The sequence below is a fragment of the Meriones unguiculatus genome, chromosome 4, assembly GCF_030254825.1.
Source record: "Meriones unguiculatus strain TT.TT164.6M chromosome 4, Bangor_MerUng_6.1, whole genome shotgun sequence".
Lineage (NCBI taxonomy): Eukaryota > Metazoa > Chordata > Mammalia > Rodentia > Muridae > Meriones > Meriones unguiculatus.
Genome location: NC_083352.1, coordinates 25,422,878 through 25,446,018, shown reverse-complemented (window position 1 = coordinate 25,446,018; position 23,141 = coordinate 25,422,878). Strand labels below are relative to the sequence as shown.

The following is a 23,141-nucleotide window of genomic DNA, read 5'->3' as shown; positions in this document are numbered from 1 at the left end:
CCACACTCTGGAGATGGCAGGGACGAAGTGAAAGGAAATGAGCTCCAAAGTGAGGTACAGAGTTAGAAAGCTGCTATTGTCTAAGTCTAGGGCCTCAGTAGCAAGGAATCTAGACGGTGCTTTCATTCATACTGTAGCTTAATATTGCTTGTGTGACCAGAGAGAATATTGTACTTAGGCCCAGAACACGTCGTTAGCCACTGTGTGTGCTTAGGTAAAAAGTTACCGTTACCGTTGCTCTTCTGTGCTGTTCTACCATATTCCCTAAAAGCAGGCTGTCAAGAGAAATCAGATTATAAAATCACTTCTAGTATTAAGAGACTTACTTCGTGAACAAGAAATGGTGATGACACAAAAACTTTAAAGACAATTTTTTCCCCTTAATTTTCTGGAGGGCTGAAACAAAGGAAGGGAGCATGGGGGCTGGGTTGAATCACTGAAGACACCACCTTATCTGTCTTCTTGACTTCAGTCTCTGGAGCATTTCCATTAATGGGCAAAGCATGTCCCAGCACTTCCACACCTGTTATGTGTAAACTCTGGTGACATGCGTAATGAATGTGTTGTCTACAGTCTGCTCTCCTGGATTTAGCTTTTTTCCCAGCGGTTTGGCCAACTCTGGGGTCTGCCCGCACTCTTCATGGCCACAGTGCACCGTTATTATTACTATTTTTTTTAACCTAGGCTGAAAACTCTTCAGAGCAGACTGCTGACAATGAAGAGAGCACACAGTACTTGCACTGAATCTATTGTAAATGAAGCCATAAAGTACTACTTACTGCTTTGTAGGGAGTGGCTGGAAAAAATTTAAACTTTTTTTTGTTGTTGACTGCTTAAACCTCACATTTCTACACCTCCAGTTGCTTGAAAGTTATTTGATTATTATGATTGTCAAACACTAGCAATTACAGCTACTGATTTTTTTATTTTTATTTTTTTAAAGAAGTCTTGGAATACCCCAGGAACCTTTATGTACTGTGGATGGGAATGAGAGATGGGACAAACTGCTATGAAAAGGTTATGATGGTTCCTCAGAAAAAGCAGAAATGATTACCTTATAGTTGAGCAGTCTTTTGCAGACACATTCCTCCTCAGAAGAAATGGAGGCAGGATCAAGAATTCAAAGGCCTTTTATGTGGAGGTCAGAAGTCAGTTCTCTCTGTCTTTCATCATTCGGGTCACAGGGATCATACTCAGATGGTGGAGCTTTTCAGCAAGCACCTTTACCCGCTGAGCCATATTGCCAGCCCTGTATTTTAAAGCCTAATATGTCACACACTGAGCCTAGTGTTAAGGTGAGATGACAGTATTATAGTATTTGAACCTGGTGTGCAAATGTGCATATGTTTGAACATGGGCAGAAAACTGAAATAATGTAGATTATAAACCACTCCCCAATACTGAGGTTACAGTGCTGCCACCATGCCACGTACTTACGTGGGTTTTTAAAGTACAGTCTCATGTAGCTCATGCTTACGTCAGGCTTTCTGTACCCTCACACTTGCTTATAGCAGTAGGTGTTTGAACATCTGAATCCTGTTCTTTCTGCCTCCACCTCCCAAGTGCTTGGGATTACAGGTATGAGCTACCAAAGCATGGCTGATGAGATCCTATTTTTTTTTCACTATTTATTTTTATTTTATATTTAGGGGTGTTTTACCTGCATGGATGTCTGTGTACCACATGCATGTAGTGCCCACACATGCCAGAAGAAGGTGTTGGATTCTCTGGAACTGGAGTTAACAGACAGTTGTAAACTGTCATGTGGGTGCTTGGAACTGAGCGTGGGTCTTCTGGAATAGCAGCCAGTGCTTTTAAACCACTGAACTATATTTCCAGGTCCTGTGAATTCCTGTTTTGATACTCTGCTATCTTCAACAGGTAGTTGTCATCTTACACTCCTCAGTTACCATGGTCATGTACACAGGAAAGAGGAAAGGAACACACACTTTAAAAGGCATAGACTAAATTAAAGCTGGGCCTGGTGGTGCCAGCCTTTTATCCCAGTGCTCAGGGAGGCAGAGGCAGGAGGTGGATTCCTGTGAGTTTGAGGACAGCCTGGTCTGCTAATCACGTCCAGGACACCCAAGGCAACATAGTGAAACCCTGTCTCAAAAAACAAAACAAAACAAAACAAAAACAAAAACCCAAAAAAACATAGTCTAAAACTTAAAATCACTTGTACCCATAGCATAGGGCAGAACAAAGCAATACTGTCCCAGCCCTCATTAGCATGGGGGTTTAGACTATTAGTGCCCAGATGAAATTCCTTTGTACATGAAATTAGAAGAATAAATATTGCAGGAAATGGTCAGTTGAGATTGAAATGTTTAAGAGTTTTGAATTATTGTATGATGGGGTGGGGGAGACTTATGTAGCCTTTTGGACTGTAAACTACCAATATCCCTAGAAAATACATTTTTTAAAAAACTTACTTTATGTGGATTGGTTTTTGCCTGCATGTATATCTGTGTGAGGGTTCCAGATCCCCTGAAACTAGAGTTACAGTTGTGAGCTGCCATGTGGGAGCTGAGAATTGAACCCAGGTCCTCGAGAAACGCAATCAGTGCTCTTTAACTGCTGAGCCATCCCGCCGGTCCCAGTATTTTCTTATTTGGCAGCTGTTGAGGAAATGTCCCCTAATCTTAGTTCATGAAAGGCTTTGTAAGGGTATATAATTACTTTAAAGAAGCAATAGTTTGGGAACATATCTCAGTGGGCAAGTGCTGCCTAGCACAGGCAAGAACAACCTGGGCTTGAGCTCCAGCTCAGCCAAAAGCAAATAGCAACAAAGCAAAACACGGGAAGAAAATCCACCTTTCATTGAGCTGCATGCTCCTCTTGCATTGGTATAGAGAACTGCATGTGCTGTGTTCCAGTCCCAACAGTGACTATTAATTAGACTGTTCTTTCTCCAGGTTGGCCTCAGATTGGGGCTGGGATTACAGGCCTGGATCAGCATGCCAAGTTTATACAGTGGTGGGAATTGAACCCAGAGTTTTGTGCATGCTGGGCTAGCACTATACAAACCAAGCTACTTCTTCAGTCTTCCAGGTACTTTTTTTTTTTTAAACGAAAATGCTATTTGGTATTTATAGGGGAAATTTCAAAATGGTGTTGTTAATTTAACTGTCACATACTTCATTTGTTAAGAGTTTTTATTTGATAGATGACGGATTATAAATAGCTCTCATATAAACAGGAGCTTTCTAAAGGCTCTTAGTTCATTTTGCCTTGTCTCAGTAGTATGTAGTTAGTTTGGGCGTTCACTATTCTTGATTTCCGCCATCTTCCCACCCCGCTGTGAGAACACATTTCTCAAAGCAGTCAGCACAAGGTATTAAGGTGCATGACAGCTGCAGGTTCACTCAGACAGCCTAAACGGTGTTTAATTCTACACATTTGCATAGTTATGTTTTTATTTAAAGTGCTAAAATTTAACTTATTAGTGGATGCTGGTCAAATATTAGAAAAGTAACCACTGTATCTGGTACTTTATCCTGTAACACTAGCTTGTGTGAAGTTCCATGTGTTCAAACTCCACAATGAGTGATTGCAAGATTATGTAGTCTCCGGCATTAAACCCAGTGACCTTCCTACTATTGGCTTGAGGGGGCCAGTACTTTCCATTTGTTTTTGGCAATATTTACCACTCGTTGGCTTTTCAAGATGGGTTCTCTCTTGCCCTGGCTGTCCTGGAACCTGCTGTGTAGACCAGGCTGGCCTCTCTCACAGAGGCCTATCTTCACCAGCTTTCCAAGTGCCAGGATCAAAGGGGGATGCTAACATCCCCAGCAGCACTCCTCTCCCAGTCCATTTCCCCCTCTTGGTTAGGTTGCTGCCTCTCCAGTCAAGGGGGTGGTCTACCTTGTACTAGTCTTTTCAGGTGGAAACAGAGCACAGACTAAAAGGTGGTGTTAGCTTTGGAAGGACTTAGAGAAACATGGAGTTGGAAGAAAGGAGGCAAGTGAGGGTGTCAGACAGAAAGACCCTCCAGTCAGGTCTTGTCCAAGGTTCATTATCTTGTTTTGCACCTTAACCTGTAAAAGAAGGACAGAATGCAAGTTCTGCTACCTCCTTCGGGTTAGGTATAGTGCAGGAAACAAAATGCTTGGTAGTAGGTTCATTTGATCTCAGCTGAATTCATCAGACCTACCGAAGATTAACCCTGGAAGCGCTTTTCTGTCCTTGTGTTTCTCTTTGTCAGTCATTTTGGCTCGCTTGCTGCCTAGTACGAAATCTTGGAAATGGGCTTCAGTTCATTGCATTTCCCGGGAATCCTGAGAAATGACAGGCAGTGTCTGCCAGGGTGCACAGCAGCCAGGGGCAGTGCGAATTCTACACTTACTACTTGTAGTTTTATTGGGTTTTCCATTTGCTGAGACCCGTTCCCATTGTGGGAATGGGAGATGAAAGAAGAGCACAGAGTGGAAAACGGAAAATAAACAAACTTCATAGCTCTCCACAGGGCTTTTATTTAAATCCGAGCACCGTTGGCTAAGGCCTTCCTTATATGTATGTAGACGTTTTCACTCTTTGCGACCTCCTTTCACTCATGCTCCTCCTTTCCTGCCTCAGTCCCATACTCTGCTATCCTGAAGCAGCTTCAGTGATGTCCCTCATCCCGCAGCTCTTAATTCATCTTCTCTTCTTCTACAACTGGCCTCACCTGGGGACCCGAGCAGGCTGTCACCCCCTCTCCTGCTGGGGAACGCTGGAACTTCGTGATTCTCTGGAAGAATGCCATTGCTTAGATGAGACTTGAGGTCAGGTCCAGGGTTTTCTGTCTCTTAGGCATTGGTCCTTTAGAGTACTTTTCCATTGTTAGAAAAGAACCCCTCAGGGCCAGCCCCTACAGTTTTATGAGTAGGATTTGGTCTCAGTAGAAAATCATGAAAAATTACAATTTACTTTTAGTTACACTTCAAGTCAACGAGGATGTCCTGTTTAGAAACAGGGCTCCAACCCTCTTTAAAGGAACAGTTTATCTTTGCTTTAAACAAGGAGAGGTATTACTGAGAACACAGATGGAAGACAGGTTGCCACATCAAAATAAGTCAGCACAGTTTCTCCCAAGTCACTTCCCTTCCAAAGGAGGGATAGGAAAATGGATTTAAATTGTCGTATTTTATAAGTAAATTTACATTGTTATGCTTAGATACTTTAAAATGGAGGAGCAAGGTGACGGGGTCCCACTATTTTGCTTTAGCTGTCCCAGAACTCGCCATGGCTATATGAGCCAGGCTCAGGCTCAGAGATCTGCCTGATTCTCTGCCCCTTGAGTGCTGGGTTTAAAGGCTAGCTTTTTTGTTATTTCAAAGTTTACTCTTTAAGGGACATACCTCAGTTGATAGAGGGACTGCCTAGCATGCATTAAACCTTCATTTAGGTTCCCACTACATAAAACCAGGCATAATTCAGGTGGATAGGGGTTCAGAAAGCCATTTTTCTTGGCTACATGGGGAGTTCAAGGCTAGCTTGGATGAGATCTCTTGTCTCAAAAAAAAAAAAGGAAAAGCTGTTTTTTTTTTTAATGGTAAAATATGTAATCCCTTGTATGCTGGCTAATTAAGCCAACATAAAGAGGCCTTACAGATGGACTGATGGGCTGCTGTTTCCTGTTAGGTAGACTGAGTTTCAGCTTGCTTTAACCTGATCTGTTTGCTTCTGCTCTCTCTACCCAGAACTTGACTTTGAGGAGAAGGTGGGACAGTCACCGTGGGAAGTGGCTTTGTTACGGACCTGGGGGTATTGTTGGCTGGGTGTCCCTGAGTTTAAAGCAAATGTCATCTTTGCAGCCTCTGGCAGTTGGAATTGGAGGTGTGGGGGAGACTTGTGAGGTAAACGTGTTTGCCTTTGCAGAGCAGCATGATTGAGAAACATGAGACAATGTATTTACTCGCTTAAAGCATATCTTAATACTTAGAATACACAGATTGAGAGGGCTGGAGAGTTTGCTCATTGGTTATGAGCACTGGCTCTTCCGGAGGACTCGCTTTGATTCCCAGCACCCAGATGATGCCTTCCAGCTGTGTTTAATTCCCAATTCCAGGGCTTTTGACACTTTCTTCTGGCTCCCACATGCACACAGTACAGGCAAAACACCCATAAAATACACAAACAATGAAAATGAAAAACTGTAACACAGAATGTTTTACAACCCTTGAGAGAGAATAATTATTCTCATGCCAAAATAAATGAGACTTCTCAAACAGGGCGTAGATGCTACAGCAGAATACTTCTCCTCTCCCCGCTCCTTTCTGTGTTTCTTTTTTTCCCCCCAGAAAGATTACATGTATGAATGATTTGCCTACATGTGTTATGCAACATGTGTGTGCCTGGTGCCATGGAAGTCAGAATATGGCATCAGATCCCCTGGAACTGGAGACCAAATCAGCTCTTCTTTAAGAGCAATAAGTGCTCATGGCCACTGAGCCTTCTCTCTAGCTTGATTGGTTTTAAAAACTGAGTCTTACTCTAGCCTTGGCTGTTTAGCCGAGGCTGACCCCTTATTCACGAGGATCCTTTTGCTTCAGCCGCCCCAGTACTGGGATAGCAAGCATGCGCCACCACCTTGCTGGTGGGGTGCACAGCTCAGCTTGTTTGTTTTTCTCCCATGAGTTGGTTTGTAGCAGAGGCTTTTCCCATTTCAGACCTGAATGCCTGGCGTCTTTGCAGTCCACCTGCCGTTTGTGTGCCCTTAGCCGAGAAGATTTTTGTTTTCGTTCTTCTCCAAGCTCAAATCTCTGGGTCATGTTCTGTCGTTGGCTGTTCCTTTGGATAGTGAGCCTCATGTATAGAATGATGCATATCAGGAATTCTTAAGCTGCTGACACAAGGCCTGTACTCAAGGGCTGCTGCTGATTAGGTAGGCTGAGCTGTCTTTCATGGTGTAGTGGGTTTTTTTTTTTTTTTTTTTTTTTTTTGCTCTAGGTCATATGAAGGTTGTCTGTCAAGCAAAGCCAGAATGTTTTTCTCACAGGAACTGAGTCAAGATTTTGATAGATACAGATTATTATCTTTCCTCCTTTCAAACAGTTTTCTCTTTGGAAATACCCTACGTTATTGGGCCTGGAAATGTGAATGGGTCCAGTGTCTTTCTCAGGGAAAACTGCTGTCTTACTGATGTTTCCCAGCAGGAAACTGTCTAATGGTGGATACAGTATGAAGGAGGAGAATAAGTGAGAGCTTGGACACATTTGCACAGGCCTGGGAGCCAGATTTTATGCAGGGACACATTTAAAATTTAGCTTGTTGGTTTGTTTGTTTTTAAAGCAAATTGCTAATTGCTCAAATCTGTCCCATCTTCCAAGGACTGGAGAAGGCAGAGTATTGTTCTAAGATATGACCTCAGGCTCACGCTCTACAGAATGGTTGGTTTTGTGTTTCTTTTCTGTTAGTGTGTCTATCCTGGTGTTACAGCCAGCGCGCTCAGTAAGATGTCACAGTGGCAAATGGCAGCTCTCAGTGAAGCAGTGGACTGAACGTGCAGTTTCCTGTGAAGCGCTCTCCTTCATCTCTGGCTCCTCCTTGAGATGTCTCAACAAGGCTGCATCCCTGTCCGCGAGTCGAGAGCCCAGGATAGGTGACGTCGACTAAGTTAGGCAGGCAGCGATCAGTGCATTTGGCATCACTATTGCATGGTTATCACGAAAACAATCCCACAGAGCCCTCAAAAGTGGCCAGAAGCCAGCATTCGTAAATCCAGACTGGAGGACTAGGAGGAATGAGGACCTCATGTTTGTACAGAGATGGTTGTACCAGGTGATACCATTTACAGAGACGACATCTAACTTGTAATAAACAAGATATGCGGCTGTAATGGGGAGGGGCAGTAGAGAGTCACCTTCACCTTATATCTAGACAAGATAGACATGATCTTTGCAGTTCTATTCAGGTCTCCCTCAACTCCCTACAGGACTTTCAAAAATCCTGTTAGAGCTGGGTGTGGTCGTACACACCTTTGATCCCAGCACTGAGAGACCAAGGTAGGCAGATGGAGCTGTGTGACTTTGAGGCTAGCCTGGTCTGTCCACATAGTGAGTTCCAAGCAAGCCAGGGCTGCCCAGGAAGAGCCTGTCTCCACAGGCAAATCAACAAATGTGTGGGTTCGTAGACACAGCCCTCTCAGCATTTCTGACAGCTATACAGATGGCTCGGTGGGAGGACTGATCCTCATGCTTCTAATTCCAGCCATCTGCCTAGTTTGTACTCAAGGGCAGCCATCTTTACTATAAAATCATCTTCTACATCACAGATTATGTGGGAAGTTGGCTCGTTTTGTGTGTTTTATGAAGTACACATATATCTGTGTAAAAATAACACTTTATGTACTTAGCAATTACTATTTACTAGTCAAAACTTGAGCATCTTCCCCAGAATTTTTCTTATTTAAAAGCCCATCTCTAGTCTAGACTGTGAGCTGTGGCAGCATATTTATTTAACACAAATGTTTTCGTTCCCTATTCCTGTAAATTCCTAGGCAATAAATGCTAAACTTTATTACTTTCATCAATTAAAAAATTAATTTCTGACCAGGCGAGAGTGTTGCATGCCTTTAATCCCAGCGTTCAGGAGGCAGAGGCAGGAGGATCTCTGTGAGATGGAGGCCAGCCTGGTCTACAGAGTGAGGTCCGGGACAGCCTGGGCTATATTGACAAACCTCGTCTCACAAAACAAAACAAAAAATCTGCAGGAGTCTGTTCTGTCCTTTACTGTGTGGATTCTATGGTTTGTTATTTTTGTTTGTTTGTTTTTAAGATTTATTTTTACATGCATTGATGTTTTGCCTGCATGGCATGCCTGTGTGAGGGTTCCAGATCTTTTGGAATGGGAGTTAAACAGATGGTTGTAAGCTGCATTGTGAGTTCTGGGAAATGGACTCAGGTCCTCTGGAAGAGCAGCCACTGTTCTTAACTGCTGAGCCATTTTAGTAAAACATCCTAGTATCCCAGGATTCCAAGGGCCTTAGTCAGGTCCTCATGCTTCTGCAGAGTTCCGTTACCCATGCAGGTTGTGTCACTCTGTATCTCTGAGTGTGTTCTATAGATTGGCAGTATTGGCATCACTGTCACCCTTATGTTAACAGTGATTCCTGGTGAAATTTAAGGCCTGGAACCTCTTCATCAGAATCCGCAGGAGAGGAGACTAGGAGTCTTCACTTTCAATAGCTGACGTACAGTAATGGCCGAGACTGTTCATGGAGATCCTTGCAGACTCTTAGGCCCCGCTAGGTCTGTCCAGACAGAGTCTAATTCTAGTTGACAAAACGCTGTATGATACTAGCCACGCGTGCAAATGTGAGTGAACTGAATATTCAGTTGTCATTAGTTAACAGTCGCCTGTTAGTTAGTGGATCTGCTTCTCAAATAATCTTTCTAAAACAGAATTAAAAAAAAAAAAAAAACAACCCACAACTGTTTAGTTTCTTAGAAATTTAGGAAATTTAGGCAGTGTTTCAGAAGAATTATCTTATTACAGTATATGTAGTAATGAGTAAAAATAAAACAATAAAACAGCTCCCCCGATGTAGAGTTAACTTCTCAGAAATCTAGGAGCATTTCAGAAGAATGTTTTCTTTTATTCATCATAATTCAGTAAGGAATAAATGAAAATAATACGAAAGTTCGGGATTTCACTCGATTAGGCACAGATTTAGTGGTTTCCTAAATAAAGTCAGAAGTACCTCATAAAACTTAATTGTAAAATCTGTTCTCATAAGAAAGACCTAATTCTCTGCCTGTGTGGGATTCACTCTTGGCTCAGAGTCCACCATCCCGGCAAGCCCAATGTCCACAGTCTCCTCTAAGTGGGGTAGGTATAAATGGATGTTTTTATGTGGTTTTTGAAAACTGAACAGCATCCCCCAGGATTTGGCAGTACGTTATGTCAGTGCTTACACAATTGTGCCAGTTTCCCATGGGTCTGAGGCATTGGTTCTTGACATGGCTGTGCCCATACGAGTGTGTGTACACACACACACACACACACACACACACACACACCACACAACCTCATTCTCACAAGATTCACTCAGGGTTTTCATGGCTCCCCACAGTATTGTTTTTCTAACACTCTAAAAATGTGTGCTAATACATCATTTCATACTTATTTCTTTGAAAATGTTGTCAGCACGCCATGTGTTAATGTTCCTTTTGCTTACAGGGAAAATAAGTTCTAAAATGGGAAAATGAAGAAGTGTGACTATCCGAGAATGTGTGGGCATTGTGTGTGGGTAGGAAGATGGGGTGGAGTTGTCTACCTCCTCCTCCCTCTCTTTCCCACCTCCCTCCTGGGAGGTCTCTGGTGGCTCAGACTGAGCTGAAGTCCCTATGTAGTTGAAGATGGTCTTGAACTCTTGATCCTTCTGCTTCCTCCACCACGTGTGCTTCCTCCAGCTGTGACTTCCCATCTCTCCTCTCCCACATTTCCTTTTCTTTCATTAATTCTCAGATGTGCTTTAACACAGATGCAAGCTGTTATTAAGTATAGTTATTTAAAGGAGTGAACCCAGGCTTCCATTTCCTTACGGTTAGATAGCTCATGTGCTGTTTGTGGCAGTCACTTTTTCATCACTGCTAAAATACCCATGAGACAGTGTATGGGATGAAAGATTTACCTTAGCTCGTGGTCTTAGAGGTTTTGGTCCATGATTGAGCCACCGTGTTGCCTTTTAGGCCTGAAGTAAGCCAGAATGTTATGATAAGGAGCCCATGATAGAGCATCGCTGTTCCCATGGCAACCGGGAAGATATGAGGTACAGTGTGCCTTCATTCAGATGCAACTAACTCAGCCCCATTTCCTGTTTCTGTACATCCCAGTTGTCATCAAACTGAATGTCAGTGGATTAATTCACCAATTTAAGTCACAGACCTTACTTAGCCCCTTCCCCAAAGCCCAACTCTAAACATTGTATTGGGGTTCAGCCCTCAACACATTACTTGTTTTGGAGTATTGCAAATTCAGGTCTTGACCCTGTTCTTCTGAACTCAACAAGAGGTAAGCTGTGTCTTGGAAAGACTCAAGTTGTGTTGGCAGTAATCACGGATGAGAGTGACCCTTGTGTCTTGACAGAGAGATGAACTGTCATATTAGAGCCCACTGTCTTTGAATTTGTTATTTACACACATATGTGCACAACTAAATGATGTACTATATGGTTTGAGATTTTCAAGGTGTTTTGAAAGTTACAGATAGTTGGGTATAGTGGCATACACCTTTAGTCCCAGCACTCAGGGTGCAGAGACCAGTGGATTTCTATGAGTTTGAAGCTAACCTGGTTTACGTAGAAGAGCCAGGACTACATACATCATTTAATGAGTTTAAATTTCTTGTTTATTTTCCAAAAGATTTATTGTGTATACAGTGTTCTTTTACAGTTATTTTTATATAACTGTGCCTGTTTTTCCATTTTCACTCTTAACCTGGCTATCATATAAATACTTGACTATTTTATATGTATTTATAATATGCTTCACAGCACAAGAACTGAGCATTTTTTAGTCTAATCTTTAACCCTCTGTGGTTAATTAGGGTTCCTCCCAGCGTACTTACCAGGATACTTGTACTTTGTAGCATTCTTGCTCCAGGTCCTCTCTCTGGTTTTACTTGGACCTCTCCCTTGCCTGAGTTTCCTCCCCTCTCCTCTAACTCCTCCTCTCCTGGCTGGCAGGAAGTCCAGCCTTATTCCTTCCCCTGCTCAGTGACTGGCTGTAAGATGCTTTATTGACATATCAGGGGACCACTGAGGAGTAGAGTTTATACTATGTTAAGACAAAAGATTCTCAGAAGGCAGCTTGCAAGGAGATGTGGGAGATGCAGAAATCAGCTTATGAATTACACAGTAACCTTCCGCCTGCAGTGTTCTGCCAGATCTCATTATAGGTGGTTGTGAGCCTCCATGTGGTTGCTGGGAATTGAACTCAGGTCCTTTGGAAGAGTAGCCAGTGCTCTTAACCTCTTAATCTATCCTGCCCCCAGATTTCTTGTTTTCAGTAGAGTGATTTTCCCTGCCAACTAAAACCCTGACCATTTTAATGAAACGATTTAAGTATGGGTCAGTTAAAGCTTTCTCTGAGTACTGTGTCACCATAAATATCAAGTGTGTGCACAAACCTAGATCCTTAAAACGAAACCCGATTCAGAGCTAAAAGTGAGTAAGATGCTACCTGCTTTCTAGTATCTATCTGGCTGCACTTAATCGCAGCCTGTGAAGCTTCAAGGTAGCAGTGGTGCAGCAGCGCGGTGATGGGCAGAAGAGAAGCGCGAGAGGCTTGGAGTCACTAGCCGAGCAGCCTCCTCGGAGAAGCAGAGTGTAACTTGGGACTTGTAGAAGCAGAAGAAAGCCTTTTTTGGAAGTGAAAGTTAAAGATAAAAGGAAAGGCCTCCCATTTCACAGTGAAGGAGGTGTGGTGCAGGAGAGCCCTGGGAAGGAAGGGTTGAGTGTGTGACATTTGAAGACAAGCTTGGGGCTCTGTTCTGACAGAGGGGGAGGGAGGACGCCTGTTGTGTGTGCAAGGTGCCTGCAGCGAGGTTAAAAGCTACAGTCCTTGTCACACTTTATTTTGTGACAGTCTTGCAAAGCTGACCGTGCTGCTCTCAAACTTTGGCCTCATCCTTTGGCTTCTGGGATAACAGAAGTTCAGTCGTGAGCTAGAACAACTACCTTTATCTGGTCCTTAATGGTTTTAAATGTTCTGCTTTTTTCATATAAGGTGGCATCACACATAAAATTGCAAGTTACTAATGAATGATAGAACCCACAGCACAGAGTAAAGTTCCTTAAATAAGCAATGGCTGTACCAGTGCAGGTCACTAGAGGCAGAGGCTGGGACACTCCTTCTCTTGGACAGTGCTGAACAGAAGAGGGGGCAGAGTTCAGGTTCGTTTTCATCTCTGCAGGTCCATGAACCTTTGGTAAGTGTTACACTGTGGTGTTGGCCGTTCTGAAAAAGGTCTGCTTTTTAATAGTGGGCATAATTTTGTTCCATGCCTACACTCTGTCTCAGCTTTCTGGTGAAGTTTTTTATTATATTTAGATGACTTAGGAATTCTTCCACTAGATCCAAATAAATGACAATAGCTTAGATGTGGCCATTTGGACCAGTGATTGAAAAAGCTTTGGCTCGACACGGCTGCCCGGGTGGGATGTTGCTGGTTGTGTCTTTATTTGGTCATATTGGGATACAGTCTCTCTGGCACGGTGAGAGCTGTTTTGCCCGCGCATAGCTTCACCCATGTTCCAGTCCGCGCTGAGCTGTCACGCTGGATTCCGGAGGTTACTGACAGGCCAGGTCATGTCCACTCTAGAAAGATCCTTCTCTTGCCCCTAGATTCTGACAGTTTTGAAAATTCTTTCCTAGTTGGAAAGAACATCTTTAGAAACTGCCGAGGTTGTTTCAGATTCGCCAGCAAGAGGGCTCAGTGGGTGAGAGCGTTGGTGTCATGCCTGGTAATCTGAGTTCATCCCTGCAATCCACAGGTGGAAGGGGAGAGCCAATTCCTTGAGAAACAGAGAGAGATAGAAAGAGAGCAAGTGCACATACGGAATGGATAAATATGGGTGGAAAATACTAACTTGGTTTCTGTAAACCGTGGTATTGATTTTATTTTTAAACTTTTATTTGTATCTGTTTCATATGGAATTTATCCCTGTGCCATAACTCTCTTCTGGGATCTCTCTTTCTATGCAGCTTCTGGTGTAGGAACATTTACTCCTTTTTGGTGATGATAAATCATCTCAGTGTGGCAGGGCTCCTGTACGGGTTCATCTGGCCACGAACTTTCTAGTTCAGTGACACGTCTTAGGTCTTTGTTTGCCTGGATTGTTCAATGACCAGAGAATCTACATCTAAACCCTTAAGTTCAGCATTAATTTGCAATTTTAAGCACATGCAGTGATAATTCAGCTCTTTTTGGGACATCAGCCTTGTGGCCACACTATTTGGTCTTGGGAGCACCTTCCGACTCCACCGTTATGCCCCAGAATGGCACACAGACTGACTTATTTAAAGTGACATCTTTCATACTTGGTGGCCTTTTGGAATGTGCACCCATGATGGCTTAGAACACTAAGATTTGAGCCTGTTGATTTTTGTGGTTCTGCAGCATTTTTCTTGCTCAAGAAAGTATTGAACCCTTTGCAAAGAGCACCTTAGGTTGCTTAGGAAGAGGAAGCCCTTGTTGACCCTATTCTTTTTATTTTATTTTGTTTTGTTTTTTGTTTGTTTGCTTTTGGAGTTTTTATTTTATTTTGTTTTATTTTGGTTTTTGTTTGTTTGTTTTTGGAAACAGGGTTTCTCTGGGTAGCCTTGGCTATCTCAGTAGACCAGGCTGCCTTTGAATTTACAGAGACTGGCCTGCTTCTGCCTCTCCAAGTGCTGGGATTACAGGGGCCCTCCACCATGCCCGGCTGCCTATTGTTTGTATTGTTTACTTCACACAAATTAATCCTTTTACTCCTGGAACAACTAAAAAAGTAACCCTGAAATTTAGCGGCTTAAAACATGAGACAGTTGATGAGAGGCAACAATTTTAGTTGTCGCTTGGCTCCTCAGATCTAGCCCCAGGTTTTAAGATTGCAAGAAGACATTTTGAGCAGAGGCTCCAGTTAGGTAGAGACCTCACCAGCCTTGGCCATCTAACTTTTTGCCAGAGGCGAAACTGGCCTCATGATTTCTTCTTAATTATATAACAGATCTCTAAAATCCATGTAAAAACCATTGGTGTTTGTTTGTTTGTTTGTTTGTTGTATGCTTCCGTTTCTACCCGGCTGCTTGTGTGTGTTTCATGAGTCCAGCACTTCCTTTATTTGACTAGGCTTACTGGCCGGCCAGTGAACCTCAGGGTTCCAATCAGTGCTGAGATTGCAAGCCCCTCCTCACTGTATATCCCTAGCTCCTTAAACACACACACACACACACACACACAAAACAAAACCCCATGGGTTTGGAGACCAAACTCAGGTCCTCATACCTGTGAGGCAAGCACTTTGTGAGACTGAGTTTTCCCGAGCCCTCCGTCTGTACAGTCTCAGGTTTGTTGTTGTGTGCCTGAGGAGCACCTGGGAGGAGGACGAAGTCTCTTAGCCTCGTCTGGCTTTAGTCCCTACATGAATCTGTGGCCTGCTACCCTCCATCTCCCAAGAGCTGGGATTACAGGGGTGTGCACCTGGCTTATATGAGGCTGCACATCAAACCCAGGTTTTCCCACCCACCCTGCCAATGTCCCAAAGCAAGACCCTTTCTTTTGCAACTCCCTACTGGTTCTTTGACTTACCCTGGCTCATTTAGTTTACAGTGCAGATAGTCTTCTGCTGACTTCTTAGGGGAACAGCGCTCACCCTGAAGGCGAACTGAGCTGACACTGGAAGATTTTCGACTGCGTGCTGGCTAACTACCATGGCGAACCCCTTCCTGCAGTCATCAGCCTTTGCAGTCCTTACACATTCTGAAGCGTGAAGATGCTGAGGCATTGCATGTAGTGACTGGGCTTGCCCAGTTGGTTCTGGAGTGGAATGCCTCTAGTGGACTTTGTCTACCACTGCTGTCAGGACACTGTAGGGCGCATCACCTGCCTAGAGGCCCTTTACATGACCATAAACGGCTGTGTTCTGTCTGGATTTGCTTTACTTGTGTAGTTTGGGATGTGCAGAATGAACTTTCTTTAAACCTGCTTTCTAAAGTAATAGTTACCCAGTATCTGTGCAGAAGAAAGGAAGGCGTTTGGAAGCATGCTGGAATCCTCTTCACGTTTTTGCTCATCTTTCACTTTCTGCAGGAGAAAGTCTGCTTTGTGTTGTTTGTCTGACATGTCTTAATGCGAGGGTGTAGCCAAGAGCCCTCTAGGGAACAGAAGGTAAACCTCTGGCCGATTATACTGTGCTACTTACTATTGTGTGTGTTCTCAAACATAGTTTAGTAGCATAAGCAGGGTCTGAATGAAGAGTAAGGGTCCGTGGGCCAGTCAGGGCTGCAGCAGCAGGGCACTGGAAAATTGGTTGGAAGAACTGAATTTACGGCTGGAGAGGTGGCTTAGGGGTTGAGAACAATGGCCACTCTTCCAGAGGAACCGGGTCCAATTCCCACTCAGCACCCACATGACAACTCTCTGCAACTCTAGGTCCAGGGTATCTGACACCCTCACCTAGACATGAATGCAGGAAAAACACCAATACACATAAAATTAAATAAATTATTTAGTAGTAGAAGGAGGAGGAGAAGAGAATAGAGGAGGAAGAGAAGGAGGAGGAGGAGAATGAACCCAGAGCAAACTACAACAGGACTTTATTGATGAAATCCCTAAACTATAATATATATATCACACGTAAGCTATTATCTGTTTATACTAATTAACACCCCAAATTTCTAACTTCTTGGAGTGCTAAGAGTTGGTTTGTAATGAGGTTACAGTGCTCACTGTTTGAAACTTTTCCCCCTTTAGATGGCAGGTGGTTTAGGGGAGGCTTCCCAAAGTGAAAAGATAATGAACCATCTTGTAAGAAAGGCCAACACTGAGCTTAAGGACTTGATTTACCCACTGCCGACTTGACTGCCTTTCCTGTGCATGGCCCAATAGTGTTCATGCCTTGTATGAATGTCTCCTTTCACATCATTCTTCTTGCCTGGGCCCTTTTAGGACTTTCTAAGCCTCTCAGCATAGTATCATGCCAAACATTCGGTTGTTGTGTGCATTGGGTCACTCATAGGTATCAAGGCAAAAACAAATGAGGGAGGCATGCACTATTGATCGGTTTGGGTTTTTCCACATAATTGAAATTAACCCAGGAATGCATCATAACAACAATATAGAGAGCCTTTTATCCTAAGACGACTCAGTCCTTTGCCTATAGTAGCTGGCCATGAATACTTTCCTGGGATTCTATCTGTCTGTCTCTCTTATCTATCTATCAAGACAGGATTTTTCTGTGTAGCTTTGGCTGTCCCGGACAAGCTGGCCTCGAACTCACAGCAATTTGCCTGTCTCTGCCTCCCCAAGTGCTGGGATTAAAGGTGTGCACCATCATGCTTGGCTAGGAGTAACTTTTCAAGTCCAGTATTGAGGACATTGTTAGGATTTGGCTTCTAGTTCCATCCTGAAGCCAGTAACAATAGGAAACTAGAGTTGGAGCTGGAGAGCTGAGTCAGAGGCTAAAAGTACTTGCTGCTCTTCCAGAGGACCTGGAATTGGTTCCCAGCACCCATATTGTGCCCCACAGTCACCTATAACTCCAGTTCCAGGATAATCTCACACTCTCTCCTGACCTCAGTAGACACCAGGCATGCATGTACATGGTATGTGTACATACATGCAGGCTAAGTGTTCGTATACATAAGATAAATAATCTTTAAAAACTCTTTATTAAAAAAAAAAACTCGGCTCCATCATTTTCTGCTTGGCTGTACTTGTGAGTAATTGATTTTTGTAGTGACAACAAATGAATAGCAAGCCAAAATAAGGCTGCCTTTGGCAGTGACATGGCTAGTAGTCCTCTGCTCGAGCTCTCTTTGTTATTCTCTCTCTCCTCTCCTTTCCTCTCTCCTCTCCTTTCCTCTCTCCTCTCTCCCCTCTCTCCCCTCTCTCCCCTCTCTCCCCTCTCTCCCCTCTCTCCCCTCTCTCCCCTCTCCCCTCTCTCCCCTCTCTCCCCTCTCCCCTCTCTCTCCCCTCTCTCCCCTCTCTCCCCTCTCTCCCCTCTCTCCCCTCTCTCCCCTCTCTTCCCTCTCTCCCCTCTCCCCTCTCTCCTCTCTCTCCCCTCTCTCCTCTCTCTCCCCTCTCTCCCCTCTCTCCCCTCTCTCCTCTCTCCTCTCTCCTCTCTCCTCTCTCCTCTCTCGTGTGTGTTCCCAAATACATAAGTACAAACTGCTCAGTCAATGTGAAGTTACTTATATGTATATTTCCAGGGCTGACACTTTGGTTTTGGCTAATGGAGAATAATCTAAGCAGTGTGTAATACACATTAAGTGGGGCTGACTCTCTCTTACGCCTCAGTGTCGAAACAACTCAAGCCCTGTTAGGTTGATAGTGCTGAGATAAGTGATATATATTTTTTTTCTTTTTTTAGGGATAGACCCTCCATGTAGCCTTGACTGTGTAGATCTGGTTGGCAACAAATTCCCTGAGTTCCACTTGTCTCTGCCCTCCCACTGCTAAGACAACAGGCAACAAGCACCACATCTTAAGCAAATCTCTTTGCCTCAGTCCCAGAGAGTTTCTGTCAGCCAGCCCCTCCTTGGCTATAAACTCTCTGAGGAGTGGGACAGTCGCAAAGCAAGAATAGCTAACCCAAAGAGACCAGGGTGGCCCTGCACATTTGGCTATACTGAAGAGTCACTAGTGATCTTTTTTGGTTGGTATGTTTTTGTTTTTGTAGATGTTAGGACTTCACAGGTACATGCCTGTCATGGCAGCACTTGGGAGGTGAAAACAGGAGGACCAAAAGTTCAAATCAAGGTTGTCCCCAGATACATAGTTCCAGGCCAACCTGGCAAAACAAAACCAAACAAAGCAAAAGGAAACACTGACTTTTGGTCAGGGTTGAAATGTGAGTCATGTCACACCAATGTGGTTCTTTTGCTAGGTAAGCCTGACCCGGTGGATCAAGAATGAACAGGAAAATGGGGAGCCGTGTCATTAGTTCTCTGTGTTTTTAGAGGGTATTTTTCTGCACAGCCCTCCTTCCTTTCGTAGTGTCGTGTGTACCAGGCTGGCTTTGAACTTCTGGTCATTCGTGCACGCTGTGTGCCACCACACCTAGCAATCTATTACTCACAGTGTTTTTTTATCTTGTGTAAAAAAAATCCTAATCTTTGATGTCTGCTTGTCACTTGTGCTGTAACTACTGACGCTGTGCACTTGTGACTGAGAAATCAGTCAGTTCATTTTGTTTGAATGGTTGACAAACACCTATGCCCTTACTTTTGAAGGCCTGTAAACCAACCCCGAGATACTTACCCCTCTATGCCTCCTACTCTGTGAAACACTGCCAAGAAGAGCCTTTTCTGTAACACAATCTAAGAGAGAGCTTTCCTTTGGGTCATACTTCTAAGAGAATGGTTTCTGCAGAGGAATGGTTCACACGACACAGAAGTTTCTTTTAATTAGAGTCTATTTGTAAGTGTAGGCCAATGAGATGGCTTTCTGAAATAAAAGTCAATGAGTTGACACATGCTTCCAAGCCTGATGTCCTGAGTTCAACCTCAGGGACCTACCTACATGGTGGAAAGGGAGAGCCAACTCCTAAAAGTTATTTTCAGACCTCCACGTGTGTCCACACACTCAAGTGAGCTTGTGTGCACACGCACATACAGATGTGGTACATTGAATCCTAATGTGTTCATGCATGCCTGTGTTGTTTGGGAGGGTGAGGTAGGAGGGTTATGAATTTGAGGCTAGCCTGTACTACAGGGTAAGAGCCTGCGAAAATAAGGCAAATTAGAGAACACTGAAAGTTTATAGCGGGCTAGATGAGCAGAGATGCACTATGGTGGTCTTTAGAAAGTGAAAATTGGCCTTTTCCTGTAGCATGCTTTAAATACAGGTGAGAACATTTGGAGGTGGTCCTTAAAACCATCCTTAACAAAACTTGCACAGAATCTTGGACAGATAGATGTTAATCAGGTGTGACCACTGGTTACAAACAGTATATTACCATCTGCTAGATTTAAGCCTACCTTGCCCATCCAAATCCCCCTCCCCATGTAAAGTATATCCTTTGTTGCCAACAGTTTCTTTTGTCTTTCTAAGGTGTGTTATCAGTCTTCTGGTTCTGGCATACCTCAGATTTGCACAAGGACTTGGAAGTTTATTAAATAAGAAGCCAGTCAATAAAACGAGGCTGTCTTTTTCTTAGTGAGGAAGTGGCAGTCACCCTGGAGAACACATGGTGGCTTTTACCTAAAGCCCAGCAGTGGCCTGGGCAACAGAGCTTCTCCATGGTGTCTAGGCTGCAAATGCTCATCTGTCCATCACAGAGCACCTTCTGTTAAGCCTTTCAGCTTTGTTGGGAGGAAAATGTAGTGGTCACACCCACGGGATCCACCAGAGCCTTTTTGGGATATAGCTGTCAGCACCTTCATCTCTTGAACTTTTTTCATCTCTTTGTCCTTGACTGTCAAATGCCCTTTCCTGTGTTTTTATAAACAGAACATGTGGGATGCTGAAGGCAAGGTGCCCAGCACATCTGTGTTCATAGACAGTGCTAGTCAATCAAGGACTGTTACAAAGGCCATGTGGCAGCGTTCATTTGTCATTTGTAGAGGGACAGGGACGTTTTGGAGTGCTAGACCTTTATCCCTCTTTGGTTTCAGCTGGGTCACCATGTGACTGAGCTAAGCTTCTGTTGCCATGGTTGAGTTTATGACAGTAAGCTCCCTGCAGCGAGGATCTTGTCTTCTGATTTCCACAGACCAAGACAGCATACATTCAGTGCATTGCTATGTGCTGACCCAGACAGAGTATGGCCACAAGAGATGTGTCTTAAATCCTATGATTCTTTCTCTGGTTGCCACAGAAAAACAGGACTGAGAGATTTGCAGTTATGCTTCCACTTGTTAATTATCTGGATTTTCTCCTTCCCTTTTTTCCCTGCCCTTCCCTTTTCTTCCCTCCCTTCCCCCCTTTTTTCTCTCCTCCCCTTCCCATTCCACTTTCTCTTCCCTTTCCTTTCCTTCCCCTTCCTTTCCCTTTCTGTTTCCCTTCCCTTCCCCCTTCTCCCTTCCCCTTTCCCCTTTTCTTCCCCTTCCTTTCCTCTTCCCCTTTCCCCTCCCTTCCCCATCCCTTCCCCTTCCCTTCCCTTTACCTTACTTTCCTGTTATCCTTTTTTACCCCCCTCCTCTCATTCTCCTTGTCCTCTTCCCCTTTAGTTGATCCTTCCTTTTCAATGAGGCTTATTATGTTTACCAAATCTGGATTGTAAACACACCATACTCTGAAGTTAGTAACCTTTAGTTGAATGCCAGTGTATAATGAAAATATTTGAGAATCGTTTTCCCTTATCAAGTTTCTTCATCTGCTCTGTCATGGGAGACACTGAGAGACACCTAGAAAACTTGGCAGGCTTCTGAGACGGAGTAAGCCTTCCATAGACTCTAGGAACTGCCATTTTTCCTATGTTGACATGAAATGCCAACCTTTTGCCTTCAGTTTAAGCAAGAGTTGGTTTTGAGCCTTTTGTGTTTATAGATGATTTACAGACCTGGGAGATGCAGGAGTTGGTTTCTCTTTCCCCATATACAGCAGCTTCTTGGTAGAACATGTCCTTCACGTCTCAGTCTAGAATATCTTCATAAGGCTCTATCCATAAACGCTACAATTTATGTCAATACAAATACCAACTCTTCCAACTCCTTACGACAAGGCAGATAATAAATTAAGGCAATCCTCAGTTTATCAAAACCTGGACTGTTTAATTCAGGCGCAGTGTAGAATTATGTCTGTAATCCAAGCAATTTTGGAGGTGGATGCAGTAGGTTCATTCTGGGTCATCCTTGGCTGCCTAACAAGTTTGAGGCCCAAAACTGGGCTATATGAAACTCTGCCTCAAAAATAAAAACTTCAGACACCGTGATATCTAATGTATCCTATTGAATTATTACCGTCACAGAAAGAGAAAACACAAAAGCTGTTGTAAGCCCCTAGGGTCACTATCCTACTACTTTTAACTGACTCACAGACACTTGCATATGTATCCTAAAAGATATTTTCCCTCTCTAAATACTGAAATCAAAGTATATCTTTTCCTTGTACTTTTTTCATTTTTCTTTTTAAATTTCTATTCACTTATGTATGTGTGGATTCGTGCATTTGAAAGTCAGAGGACACTAGGAGAGGTGGTTCTTGCCCGAACACAGGTGGCAAGGTTTGCGGTCAGGGGCCTTTACCTGCTGAGCCTTCTTGACACCCTGTCTTTGCACATATATTTTTTATTATTGGCAGTATAATATACTACTTTGTTATAGATGAACCTTAACTTATATAATAAGTTGTCTTTTGTTCACAGTCTCCAGGTATCTAGTGAGTTTCGTTGGTAGTGGCTTGCAAGTCTATAAAACCTTTTTATTTAACAGTATTAGAAATATAAGTTATTTTCCTTGGTGAACTCCTCAAACTGAATGGATATATACTAAGTCTCTGTGCTGCTAGGCAAATGATGCCCTGACTGTACAACAGAGGGTTTGCATATTATGTTGCTTCTATGCAAATTTCAGGCCAGTCCATACTCAGCATGGAGTTTAGGGCGCGGTAGGTACTTGAACTGAAGGTTAATCCCGTTGCCCAGGTTGTCCCAGTCAGAATGGTGCAGAATGTATTCCGTTTCTGCTCCACAAGTAGGCAGGCAGGCCAAACTAGATAGTATAGTTCCCTCGTGAGCTTGTCAGTAATTTCACCTTTTCTTCATGAATTTTCTTTGTGGCAGAGATGAAGAAGAAAGGAGAAAAAAAAAACAACCATAAGAAGTTTGGTCAACAAACCTGACCTGTTTGATTGTGTTAGACTATTCCATCCAACAACAGCAAAATACACATTTGTTCAAGGAACTCAGAGCACATTTGCAATGCTCTGAGGCATGAAACAAGGGATGGAAGGAGAGGTGTTTCTGTTTTTTTGGTTAACCATATCTTACTATATGTATATCAACAGGTTCATGGGTAAATGAATTGGTACATCCATATAACAGAATACTACCAGTAAAAAGGAATGGACTTTGTGTAGACGTAACAGTTTGGATGAAATTAGCTTTGTGTTAATATGAGTGAACTGAGACAAACTCAGCACTTCTAGTCTGTTTTGACTTCGGAGCATAGATGTTAATCAACTGTCATAGCAGATCAGTGATGCCTGGGGATGATGGGACAGGGAGGAAGGGTTGAAGGGACATATGACGATGTCAGGAATGGTGGCGCATATGCCTGTGGTCTTGGTTGGTGGTACTCAGAGTGCTGAGGAAGAAGGATTGCGAGTTCAAGGTCTACTTGGTCTGTGTAGCAAGACTGTTTCTTAAAGAGAAGGTGGGTGGTAGGAGAGGCACTGTTAAAGGTGATTGGGTTATCTCAGTTAATGATTGTGTGTGTGTGTGTGTGTGTGTGTGTGTGTGTGTGTGTGTGTGTGAAAACTAAACAAATACTACATTTTCAACACATACAGCA

General features: G+C 43.5%; 1 protein-coding gene across 5 annotated transcripts in view; it reads left to right on the top strand.

Annotated features, from left to right (window-relative positions):
- Rbpms (RNA binding protein, mRNA processing factor) overlaps window positions 1-23,141 on the top strand; it is a 152,323-nt gene that overhangs the window by 42,857 nt on the left and 86,325 nt on the right. The window lies entirely within an intron of this gene.